The sequence below is a fragment of the Aplidium turbinatum genome, chromosome 6 (assembly GCF_918807975.1).
Source record: "Aplidium turbinatum chromosome 6, kaAplTurb1.1, whole genome shotgun sequence".
NCBI lineage: Eukaryota > Metazoa > Chordata > Ascidiacea > Aplousobranchia > Polyclinidae > Aplidium > Aplidium turbinatum.
The window spans coordinates 25,056,877-25,068,066 of record NC_137477.1 but is presented as its reverse complement, the minus strand read 5'-3'; positions in this window follow the sequence as shown (position 1 = coordinate 25,068,066).

The window sequence follows — 11,190 nt, the reverse complement described above, 5'->3', positions numbered from 1 at the left end:
TGACCATGGCCATCTCAAAGTCAGTCATGATTGTCTCTGGAACAGCAACAGCAGGTAACAACTCCTTGATCTTTTGCGGCAGATGAATGTATGTCCCTCTCCTTTTGTCCCCCAGCAGGGCATACACCAGAGGCACTGAAGTGTTTTCCTTCAGTCCGTGTATTGTGTAAAGCTGTTCAAACATTGAAGGCACTGTCTTGAAGGTGCCGTCAGCATACCAGTGCTTTGAACGGGCAAGGAGCTGCAGATTTCTTTCAGTGGCAAAGAGGACCATACGGTTATCTCCAGGCCCAGAATCATAGGCCAAGAATGTTACACCAGCAAACGTTTGCTTGTACTCTACTGGAAGCACAATGTCACGGAGAGAATGTGGGGTTGCCGGGCCTGCATTTTCCTTCAATCGCACTTGGGTGACTGCCCTTTTCATGCTCTGCACACTTGGCAGTTTTGCTGCCGTGGCTTGACTGAGTCCAATAGTTTTTGCTGAGACGAGGTAACTTGGGGCATCTCGACTGTCTTTTGCTGCACAACGAATATTTTCCATAACCTTTGCTGCTTCGACATGACCAGCATCTCCAGCATGATTGTGCTCACCTCTGGATTGTACAATGGCTGCCATAGCAGTTGTTACTCGTGCAGGACATTTCTTATTAAAATGCTCACATTTCCAATAAGTAGTTTCTTGCCCTTGTGCGTTAAGTGCACTATAATCTTTGTAATAAAGGTGGCCACTATACAAAAGTTTTGGCTTTCCTTTTTCGCTGCTCACAAACTGTAATGTCATTCTGAATCAGGGACTCTACACTCTGTTTGCTCGTCTACGCTCTACAGCAGGGGTCACCAAATGGCGGCCCGCCACGCTGTATCGCTGCGGCCCGCGGAAGGTATCAGCGTACAAGTATAACCCAAAATACCTTTCTTGAGGAGTCAATGAGCATGAAGGTAAAAATTACTTTCCGGGAAGCATATTTTCGCTTTGCATACGATTCCACCGACAGACCATTCAGATTGTAGTTCTAGGTGGTAGTCACTTAAAGTTATTCCAATGCGATGTCCAGCCACACTGTCCCAGTTGTTGATTAAAACGTCTGTTTTCGAATTTCGAAATTGTCTGTGAGCATAGGGTTGCTTATTTTAAGTTTGTAAGTGTCATGTAAACACTAGTGTGCGTTTCACCGTTATTGTGTTTCACGAGCAGTGTTCCCGTTAAGCAAGTTTTTGTTAGCAAAATAGCCCGGTGTGCCAACTAAATTTGTAATAAAATAGCAAAATATTATATATAAATTTAAAGACATTTTCTGGTTGTATCAAGAAAATGAAATATCTTCTGACAGGTGTTGGTTGTATTACTTCTGGTTGTATTATGGTTGCATTTTCATAAGACAACTTCTGGTTGTAGGCTATTACGAAAATATTTAGTTTGGTACTGCAAAATGTTGTTAATCAACAATTCTTGTCATGCTGATAAGCACCGCAAGTGACAGTTGTCTAATAATCAAGAAAAACGGTTTTATAGACTCTCACAAAAAAATGAAAAACCAACTCATTGCTTTTTTAGAGGGAACACCGTTCATGAGTTACGATAGAAACGTTTTTTTGGTGATTTCTACAAGCGTTTGTTTCATGGTGCCTGGTTTCTTTCTCCCTGTTATTGGAGCCTATTTTTCGCTGATATGTTTGCAGGTCACTGTTGTTGCCTGTATTGCGATGGGTCAAACATTTCTTTGGTTACTGAAACTGTTAATTGCAAGATATCTTTTGTGAAGCGAAGTGACAACATCACTCTTGCTTGGCGATGAATATTCTAATGAAACGGTTCGCCTCGCTACAAGTGCGCAAAACAAGTGGCCTCGTTTATTAGACATTGTTAAAGAAGTCAAAAGTGTTGTTAAAGGAGCTTAATCTGGCAGTAGCGTTGTTCGACTAATTTTGTTGCTGCGGTATTCTAAGATAAATAGGAACAACATGCAACGCTGAATACTGGGTACGAAATGCGTTCATTCCTAGCATAAGAGTCAACCTACCTAAAATTTTATTAGTGCGGCCCGCCACAGCTCTCCTTAGTGCCAAAGTGGCCCGCATGCAAAAAAGGTTGGTGACCCCTGCTCTACAGGTACAGCACGACTTTAAGCACAATTAGCACATCTCTAGCATATAGGCTACCCTAATTGATTGTTCGTAAACAATTGTAACTGTTGTTTTTAAAAAAAGCTGTAGCCTAACTTTTATGAGCATTTGTTTACGAACAATTAGTATTACGGTCAACTGCATGCCCGAAGAATTGCTTTACGAAGAATTGCTTTACGAAGAATTGATTTTACGAACAATTGCTTACGAACAATTGTTTTACGAAAAACTGTTTACGAAAAAAACGTCGGACACCATAAACGAGGTTGAATTAAATTGCATTACTTGTCCAGTGTGCACGCATGTAGGCCTACCGGTATTGTTTAGATTCTTCACCTGTTACAGTGTTATAACTTATGCACTAGTTATAATCAAATCGGAGTTTCATTTTGGAATGGAGCGGGTTCGGGTTTAAAAATAATAAAAAATTTTGTATTCATTTGGAGTAGAGTCTGGTTTTATGGAGTCCGAGTCAAAAATCACACTCCGTTCAAAACTGTAATAGTAGATCGTTGAAGCTCTAAACCTGTTTTTTTTCGGTTATTTATTGGTAATTGAACAATTTTTTAGCAAATTGTCCGAAAAAAATATAGTCAATTCGGTCAAAATGTCAGAAAAAAAAAAATATAGTCAATTTGGTCAAAATGATAGGACAACGTTGTTTCAAAGTTTCGCTGAGAAACACGACAACCCTTCTCAGCGAAACTTAATGTTGTAGCTATAGTCAGGAAGTGCAAATTTTGGTTTGTAGGCCATCAGCTACTTGATAGTAAATATTTTCATCAGAAAAAATGACCAAAATGAATAAAAACTGACCGAATTTTTTCAAGTCATTTCGGACAAATGATCGAAAAGTATCAGCAAAAAAAAACCCTAGCTCTAAACAGTGGTTGATACAAATTGGTGTTCTCTATTTCAGGGCTTCCCAAACTGGGGGTCGCGACCTCGCAAGGGGTCGCGTAACGAACTGCAGGGGTCGCTGAGAGTAGCCTACATCAATTTTACATAAAGTAGTGCGTATTATCCTATGGTACTTTTCAGACGTTTATTTTATAACACAGTTGTTAAAACTGATAGCCTATAACTGTTAGCTAAATATTAAAAAAGTAAAACTAATCGAACCAATCGAAAGCTGGTAAAAAATCGAACGGTAACGATAATTTCGTAAATTTTTGCACGGAAGTGGAGCTATTTAGGAAGGACTGTGTTGGCATGTCTACTGAGGAAGCTTCTGCAATGACAGGACATACACCTTAATAGCTAAAAAGAATATATCCTCATCCAAATGCTGTTGCACTTGTGCAAGATGCTATGAAAATATTAACTTTGAGTCGCGCACTCAATACCAGGCACGGATTTAGGGGGGGCAGAAGGTGCAGGTGCCCGGGCCCCCCGGCTTTTGAAGGGCCCCCCTACGTGGAAAAAATACGATTTTGTGTTGTTATTTTTTTCCTTTCAGCCTTTAAAGTTTCTGCAAAATGCTGTGCAGTGCTGGATTAATGCTACTGTAGACGTAGAAGTGGCTTTTTGCGCCGTAGGCGCAAAAATTTTTTTGCACGGAGGCCCCCAATCTAAAAGTGCCCCGGGCCCCCCATTAGCTAAATCCGGCCCTGCTCAATACCCGTATTTTTGCAAGTTTATATGGTAAAATGTAATGAGAGTTTAGTTTAAATCCCTTTTACTGCATTGTGAACTGTGAAGTAAGATGGCTATCAAAAACAAAACTTTAAAAATGCTATTAACGTTGAAAAATGAAGTCGTGGTTTTTCCAACGGAAAAAAATCAAACTTGTTCCATCATTTCTGCAATGACATCTGACTTTCAAAATTATGCTATTTGTGAGATTTGCTTGAAAAATGGAAAGAACTTAATTTATCCATCTAAGGAAAAAACACCAATGTTTTTACATTGAAATCAAGAAATCAAAAACTTGAAGCCTTCGGTAAAAGTTTAAACATCTAGAAAGAAGAACGTTTCAAAGAGGCCATATTCATTAGCAAACAAAATCCTAAAATCAACAACCGCGCCGAAAGGGAAGAACTACGTCACCTAATCTACTAATAAACTGATCCAACAAAACCTCACAGCAATAACGCCTAACAGCACAGAAACTCAACAGCCGGCAGCCTCAAGCTAAAACAAAGAGCCTTTTTAAAAAACCACTCACTGACTTCAACACCATTCGTCATAGCACATGACTAGGGAACTGTGTTCCGAAAGCTAGTGTAATTTGATATTGCCAAAAAGAACCCGCAGCATCAGGCTATAACAGATCGTTTGAATCTACACTGTGAAGTAAGCAACGATCATGCTGCTAAAAGCGAAACTCATTCAACTAGAAAGAAGAAGTTAAAAATGATTCATTTGAAATTTTTTCATCTACCGTACTGTAGAGTTCTTGACTAACAGTGATGTGGAACCAAATGTTTAAGCCTGTGGTTATCGACCACTTATAAAATCCGTTGAAACAGTTTTAAAAGTATTTTCTTCCAGAATTAAACAATGCCAAATTAGATTGGATCCAAAACCTATTTGTAATACAAAAACAAAATACCGAGCACCTCTCTTCCAAATCTCAGGAATAACATGCTGATCTATTTTCTGACTCTACGTTGCAGCTTGAATTTTCTGGAAAAAGTTTTACACTTTTTGACTGGTCAAAGCGGAATATCTATGGGCCTAATTATCTCACTCAGCAGAGACTGCACTCCTGCCGTTTGTGTTCACGTGTCTGTGCGAGTCAACGTTATCAAAGTTGGTGACAATCGCAAGAAAATGCCGTTCCAGAGTAAGCAAGATTGAAACCGCCTTGAGACCAGCAGTAACAAACATTGAGCAACGACTGGATTTGCTTTGCAACAGAAAGCGGTCTCACTCATTACACAGAATAAATGTGTTTTCGGTTGTGTTTTGTTTCCAATGGGTTAGGCCTACGTGTAAAGTAGCAGGTTTCGAGTATCGGTAGTTTGATGCTGCTCTAGTTTTGTTCGAATTAAGTCTTTTAATAAATATCACAAATGTATATTTCGCACTGTTTGTCATGTCAACTGTAAAGGTCGCTGAAAATTTTAGAAGATTAAAAGGGGTCGCGAGCAAAAAAGTTTGGGAAGCCCTGCTCTATTTAATACCGGTACCATATACTCAGTAGTAGGGTTGCCAGATTGGGCACTTTTACGCCCAATTGGGCTACTTTTGATTTCTCCAGGCGCCAAAAATTCGCGTTGGGCCGAGGCCGCCGAAAGTAGGAAGGCCTGTTGCATCGCGGCGGTTTTCTGCTGACGTCATCACGAGCGGTTACAATTAATTATATCGGCGCTGCCAAATAAGCGCTTTCATCGAAGGCTTGTATTTTTGTCTCGCTTGATCTGTTTTTCAGCGCACTTTCAACTACAATGTAATGTAATTGATTGAATTTCGCTTTTAGCAGCATGATCGTTGCTTACTTCACAGACCACAGTGTAGATTCTAACGATCTGTTATAGCCTAATGCTGCGAGTTCGTTTTGGCAATATCGAATTGGACTAGCTTTCGGAACACAGTTCCCTAGTCATGTGCTATGACGAATGGTGTTGAAGTCAGTGAATGGTTCTTTAATGTGGCTCTTTGGTTTAGCTTGAGGCTGCCGGCTGTTCAGTTTCTGTAATGATATCGACGATTTTTCTTGGTCCCCACAAAATTCCTATCTTTTACATGCATTCTACTGCTACCAAATCCTGCTGTATTAGAAAGTCCATGTTTAATGTTGGTCACAGCGGTAAACCATAATCTCTTCGTGGGAAAATTGTAACGTAAGATTCCCAAATCCGTTCGTCTGCATGCAATGACCCAAAAATAAACACACTTTCGAAACGTCTATTCAAACAGTGTATTCCAGTAAAATTAGCCCGAGGCTATCGAAAATAGGTGTAACGCCTACACCTCTAAAAAAACTGTCACTACAATACAGATTAATTGGATAAAAGACGGAACCTTTGTCCAGCTAGCAAGCACTAAGCCAACAGTTAAATGTGCGGCCAACTTTCAAACAATCATTTTACGAATGACCAGAATAGATATCAATATCTCAAATTCACGTATGCAGTACTGTGACGCAATAAATGAAAGACAATTATGAAGTCATTCCAACAGGTGTTTAAGCTGATGTAATATTTCCTGTTTAAACAGGACCAAACAGGTCTTATGAACGATGGTGCAATTTTGGCACATGCTTTAGGAATTTCCATGACGTAATATTCAGTAGACTTGAACGGTTTTATATGACGTTTGATTTGTACAGAGATTGGCCGTAACATAGCGGCCCCTAGTTATGACAGTCTAACATGGCATAACTAAAAAAGAATTGAAGGACAATCGTGAGCCAATGAATAAAACACACGATACACAAATTTTTGAATCACTCTCGTTTAAGTTAATACGTAACTACAAAGGGCATGCAAAGAATGAACAGCAATAAGAATAAACACGACGATACATGAAATTGGTACCATAGGTACACGCAAAAAATGACGCTATATACAATAGTTGCGATAATAACCGACTGTTCCGGGCTCAGACAAGTATCGGCCACCGCAGACAAAACCAGGCTCAAACCCTAACACTTAGGTGTTTTTTACGGGGGCGAGGCACGAAATATCCCTCAACACGTAGTCTACTTTCACTTTCCCCGTACTCTCATCATAGTTGCAGACGGCAACTTTGGCTCTACGAACCACAGGCTTCCCTTTCCTAATTTGTGGAACTACCTCATGCACCCTCCCAAGTTGATACTTCCCACGTTTACCAATGTCTTGGAGAGAACCTACCACTACAAGTTGACCAGGCTCCAAATTCTCGGCCATTTTTAGCCATTTTTTCCGGCCCTGAAGACCTGGCAAGTAAAAATCGATCCATTTACTCCAAAACTGCTGAGAAAGTGACAAATTGAACCGATAATCCCTTCTTAATTGGTCACGATCATGTGGTTGCCCAACAGCACAGTATGGGTCTAAGTATGGGGTCAAAAGTGAGGCAGGGGTGATGACAGTAAAATCCCTAGGGTCGTCACTCAAAGGTACCAAAGGGCGTTCGTTCACGATCCGAACGGCACTACCTGTGTACGTAAGCAGTTCAATAAAATTAGGCTTACGTATTGAAGCGGCCAAAATGTGAAAAAAGTACTTGGTCATATCGGCCACGAAACCAAATCTACTCAGCCAAAATCCAGCCAAGAGATCTGCCAGAGGATTTAACAAATCAGGACGCGAAAACATTACCTCATTAACACAAGTTCCTCGAAATTCAGATTGTTTTAAAGCCTTCTTCCTTAAAGCAGCAGCTCTATCTGACGCCAAAACAAAATTGTTAGGTAAATCAATATCTTCCTTCAACGGTACAGGTATCTCAAATCGACCATCTTTCAACTCATTATTCGGTGCGACAAGTTCTCTAGCCAAAATATCATTGCGAGACAATTCACAGGTTTCATTTTGCAAGGTCAAATCCTGAATGACTTTATTCAGGTCTGCTATTTCCATATCACGAGACTCAATTTTACGCTGAAAGCCAGAGATGACATCCGACTCTGAAGACGTCTGTACTCTGCACACTTTAGCAACGCTTTCAACTAAGGGTGACTTACCACCACAAGCCAACCAACCGAGAGGAGTGAGCAAAGCATGCGGTTCACTACGATTGTCACCAACACGCTCTTCTTTTGTCCACATCAAATAAGCGTTGTCATTGCCAATCAGTACATCTACAGTACTACAATCATTTAAATGAAACATATTCACGTCATGAAAATGACGGAAACCACTTAAATCTTGTTTATGGGGTAAAGTTTTAACATCATCAGCCCAAGCTGGGTTAACCACCGAGGTTATATCACAAAACAGTTCATCAGTCTCTAACGACTGGATGTTGAGTTTAACAAGGTCAGCACAAGTAGGTTTCTGACCAGCCAGAGTATCTATTTTAAACGACGCTTTATCATACGGTTTAAGACCAAGTTCGCACACCAAGTCACTCGAAACAAAGGTCAACTGCGAACCAGGATCATGCTGACAATACACCAACTTCGATTTGCCAGTCATTGGATTCAAAACACGAGCAGCAGTAACGCGGTTAAAGGCTGCTTTAACATTTCCAATCTTAACATTACGCACAGGAACTCTGGCACCAGCATCATCTTTACCGACCGAATCCAGAGAATCACGTGACGTCACATAAAAATCATGCAGAAGAAAATAGTGTTTCCTATCGTTGTTAGGCCCACACTGACGACAGTTGTTTGCATGAACGCAATCCCTAACCATATGCTGGCGCAAACAATTCAAGCATTTGCCAGCTTTCACAATGACATCTCTCCGATCTTTAGGTGTCAAGCGCAAAAATTCTTTACAATTAGACAAAAAATGATATTCAACTTGACCACGTGACGAACAATAAAAACACGCCGGTATGTCACTACGTCTGGCCACACCGCCGCGCGGTGTGCCAACAGCAGTCGAGTACTGCGAACTCCCTGAAATCACATTATCATGGGGTTTTACCGACGTCTGCCTAACCGGACATGAAGGCAATTTTCCTTTGCCAAACTTTTTAAAATGCTGCGACTCATCAGAATCTCCCATTAGCATAATGCTAAAATCAGTCGACTTGCGCGTTTCCTCCCGTACTACAAAATCAAACAAACTCTGAAAAGTAGGTTCCTCAGTGCTACCATACTGATCACCTAAAAAGTCAAGATAACGCTGCTTAGCGTCAAACGGGAGTCGCTTAGCCAAATCCAAAACAAAACGTCCTTCTAATTTATCACGCTGACCATAAGCTTTCGCGTAAAGCAAACACTGCGACAATTCATCTTTAAACTCTTTCAAATCACTGGAAGAGATAGAAGTCAATTTGCTACCATAGCGATACTTTCTAATTTCTGGTTCTGCGAAAAGACCTCCACGAACTCCAAAACGTTGGGACAAGCGAGCTAACGACATTTCTATCCTGTCTTCCTCTGACAAGCCAGGAGTGTCGGAAACCAAATTAGCAATCGTTTGTGCAGCTGTTCTAACACAAGCTGCTTGCAACAAAGTCAAACGAGTTCCCTTAAAGGGCGAAGCTGCCATCAAGGCCATAACACGATTTTTAAAGAAGATAAATGGCATATTATTACCATCGTAACCAATCAAGGCCGCCTTATCGAAGAACGTCCTACTATTTTGGTATTCAAAAAAGCAATCCTGCTGTTGAGAACTCGATTTAGCGGGAGAAGACAAGCTATATCCCTTAAGGGGCTGAGTGGGCTCAGTCACATGCACAGCCCGATCACGATCCTCACACACGTTAAAATCAGGAGACGCGATACGCCTCTCACAACCACCCAAATTACGTGTAGCTGGGCGATCAAAAACTAGCGGCGCTGAAAACTGTGAAGGGGGCAAAGCATTACTGCTAATGGCGGCCCCGTGACCTGTACGCTCTGGGGGAGGAGTTCGGTTGTAATTTGCAGGCCTTGGCTCTACAGCCTTCGGAAGACCCTTAGCCGCGGCCCCGAGACCTCCTGAAACAGCTGGAAAACATGTGGATTGTACAGGTCCACTTACGGATTGAACAGGCGTCTGGAAAAGGTTATGTAAATTAAACTGTGATTGATGTTCACTTCTGGAATGCCTAGAAGAGCCCTTCCTAGAACTACGCCGGGAGCCCAACTCAGAACGATATTCAGCTAAAACTACCTCTTTACGTTGTTCGGCCCTCAACTGAGCGTCTTTGAGTGCGAACTCAGCAGCTCTAGCTTTGGCTCTCGCGGCGGCCTCAGCAGCTCTCGCTTCGGCCTCAGCTCTCGCGGCAGCCTCTGCTCGTGCGGCCTCAGCAGCTCTCGCGTCGGCCTCAGCTCTCGCGGCAGCCTCAGCTCGTATGGCTTCAGCTCTTGCGATGGCCTCAGCAGCTCTTGCTTCGGCCTCAGCTTGGATCTGGAGCTCCTCTCGTCTTAACTGTAGGTTAATTTGTGCAACTATCCGTGACGAGCTCTCAGACATCCTAGTGCTTACATTTGAGGCGCTATCCTCAGGATGTATGTCAGCATCCAACCTATCTGAGAACTCACTTTCTTTTTGTTCGAAGTTATTTTTTAACGAGTTAAATTCGGGATCTACCCTATCACGAAGTTCTGCCAAGATTGCAGAGTTAACAATTTTACTCAAAAGAGCATGGAAATGCCGTAATTCCTCTTCTAAAGTAGATAAGTTAGATCGAAAAATTAACAGTTCCTGCTTATCACTCAAAGAACCTAGGGCTACAGAAAGTTTCCCAATTTGAGTCAAAATATCCCGTCTAAGATGCCGGGCCTCTCGAACTGACTTAGCCTCATCGTTAATGGGTCCCTCCCCAGAATGGCCTGCCCGACCGCAAAGAACATCATCAGGCTTAAACTCAGTCGAGTCGACGGCGGTCGAGTCCCTGTCACCACGGAGTGTAGACATATTAAATGTTAGGGCTAAATTTAACAATTAAAAAATTAAGTTACACAAACACACAAAATTACAGTAGTTATAAAAAACCTAACTGTAAAGACCGTAAAAATACAAAAAAGAATTTAAATGCACGATACCGTAGCTGTACGAGTATGTGAAGTCCAAACGTCCACAAACTTGCTTGGATTCTTCCACTTGAATCTTCAAGCACAGATGGATTGCCTTTAATCTTCTTTCTTGCCAATGAATGTCAAAGTTATTTTTCTTCTGTACCAAACTGAGAAGAAATGTCTTTACTTTTTAGCTTAAAGTTCTTCAGTTGCCTACCGAGAAGAAATGTCTTTAATTTTCTTTGCTTCTTTAGACTACCAACCAATAAGATCTTCTTTTATTATTTCTTTGCTTCTAAGTGCTTCTTAGCCTACCAACTACAAACTTCGTCTTTTATTTTTTTTGCTTCTAAGTGCTTCTGTGCCAAACACTAGACAGAGAATCGTCTTTTATTTTTTATGGTCACAGCGGTAAACCATAATCTCTTCGTGGGAAAATTGTAACGTAAGATTCCCAAATCCGTTCGTCTGCATGCAATGACCCAAAAATAAACACACTTTCGAAA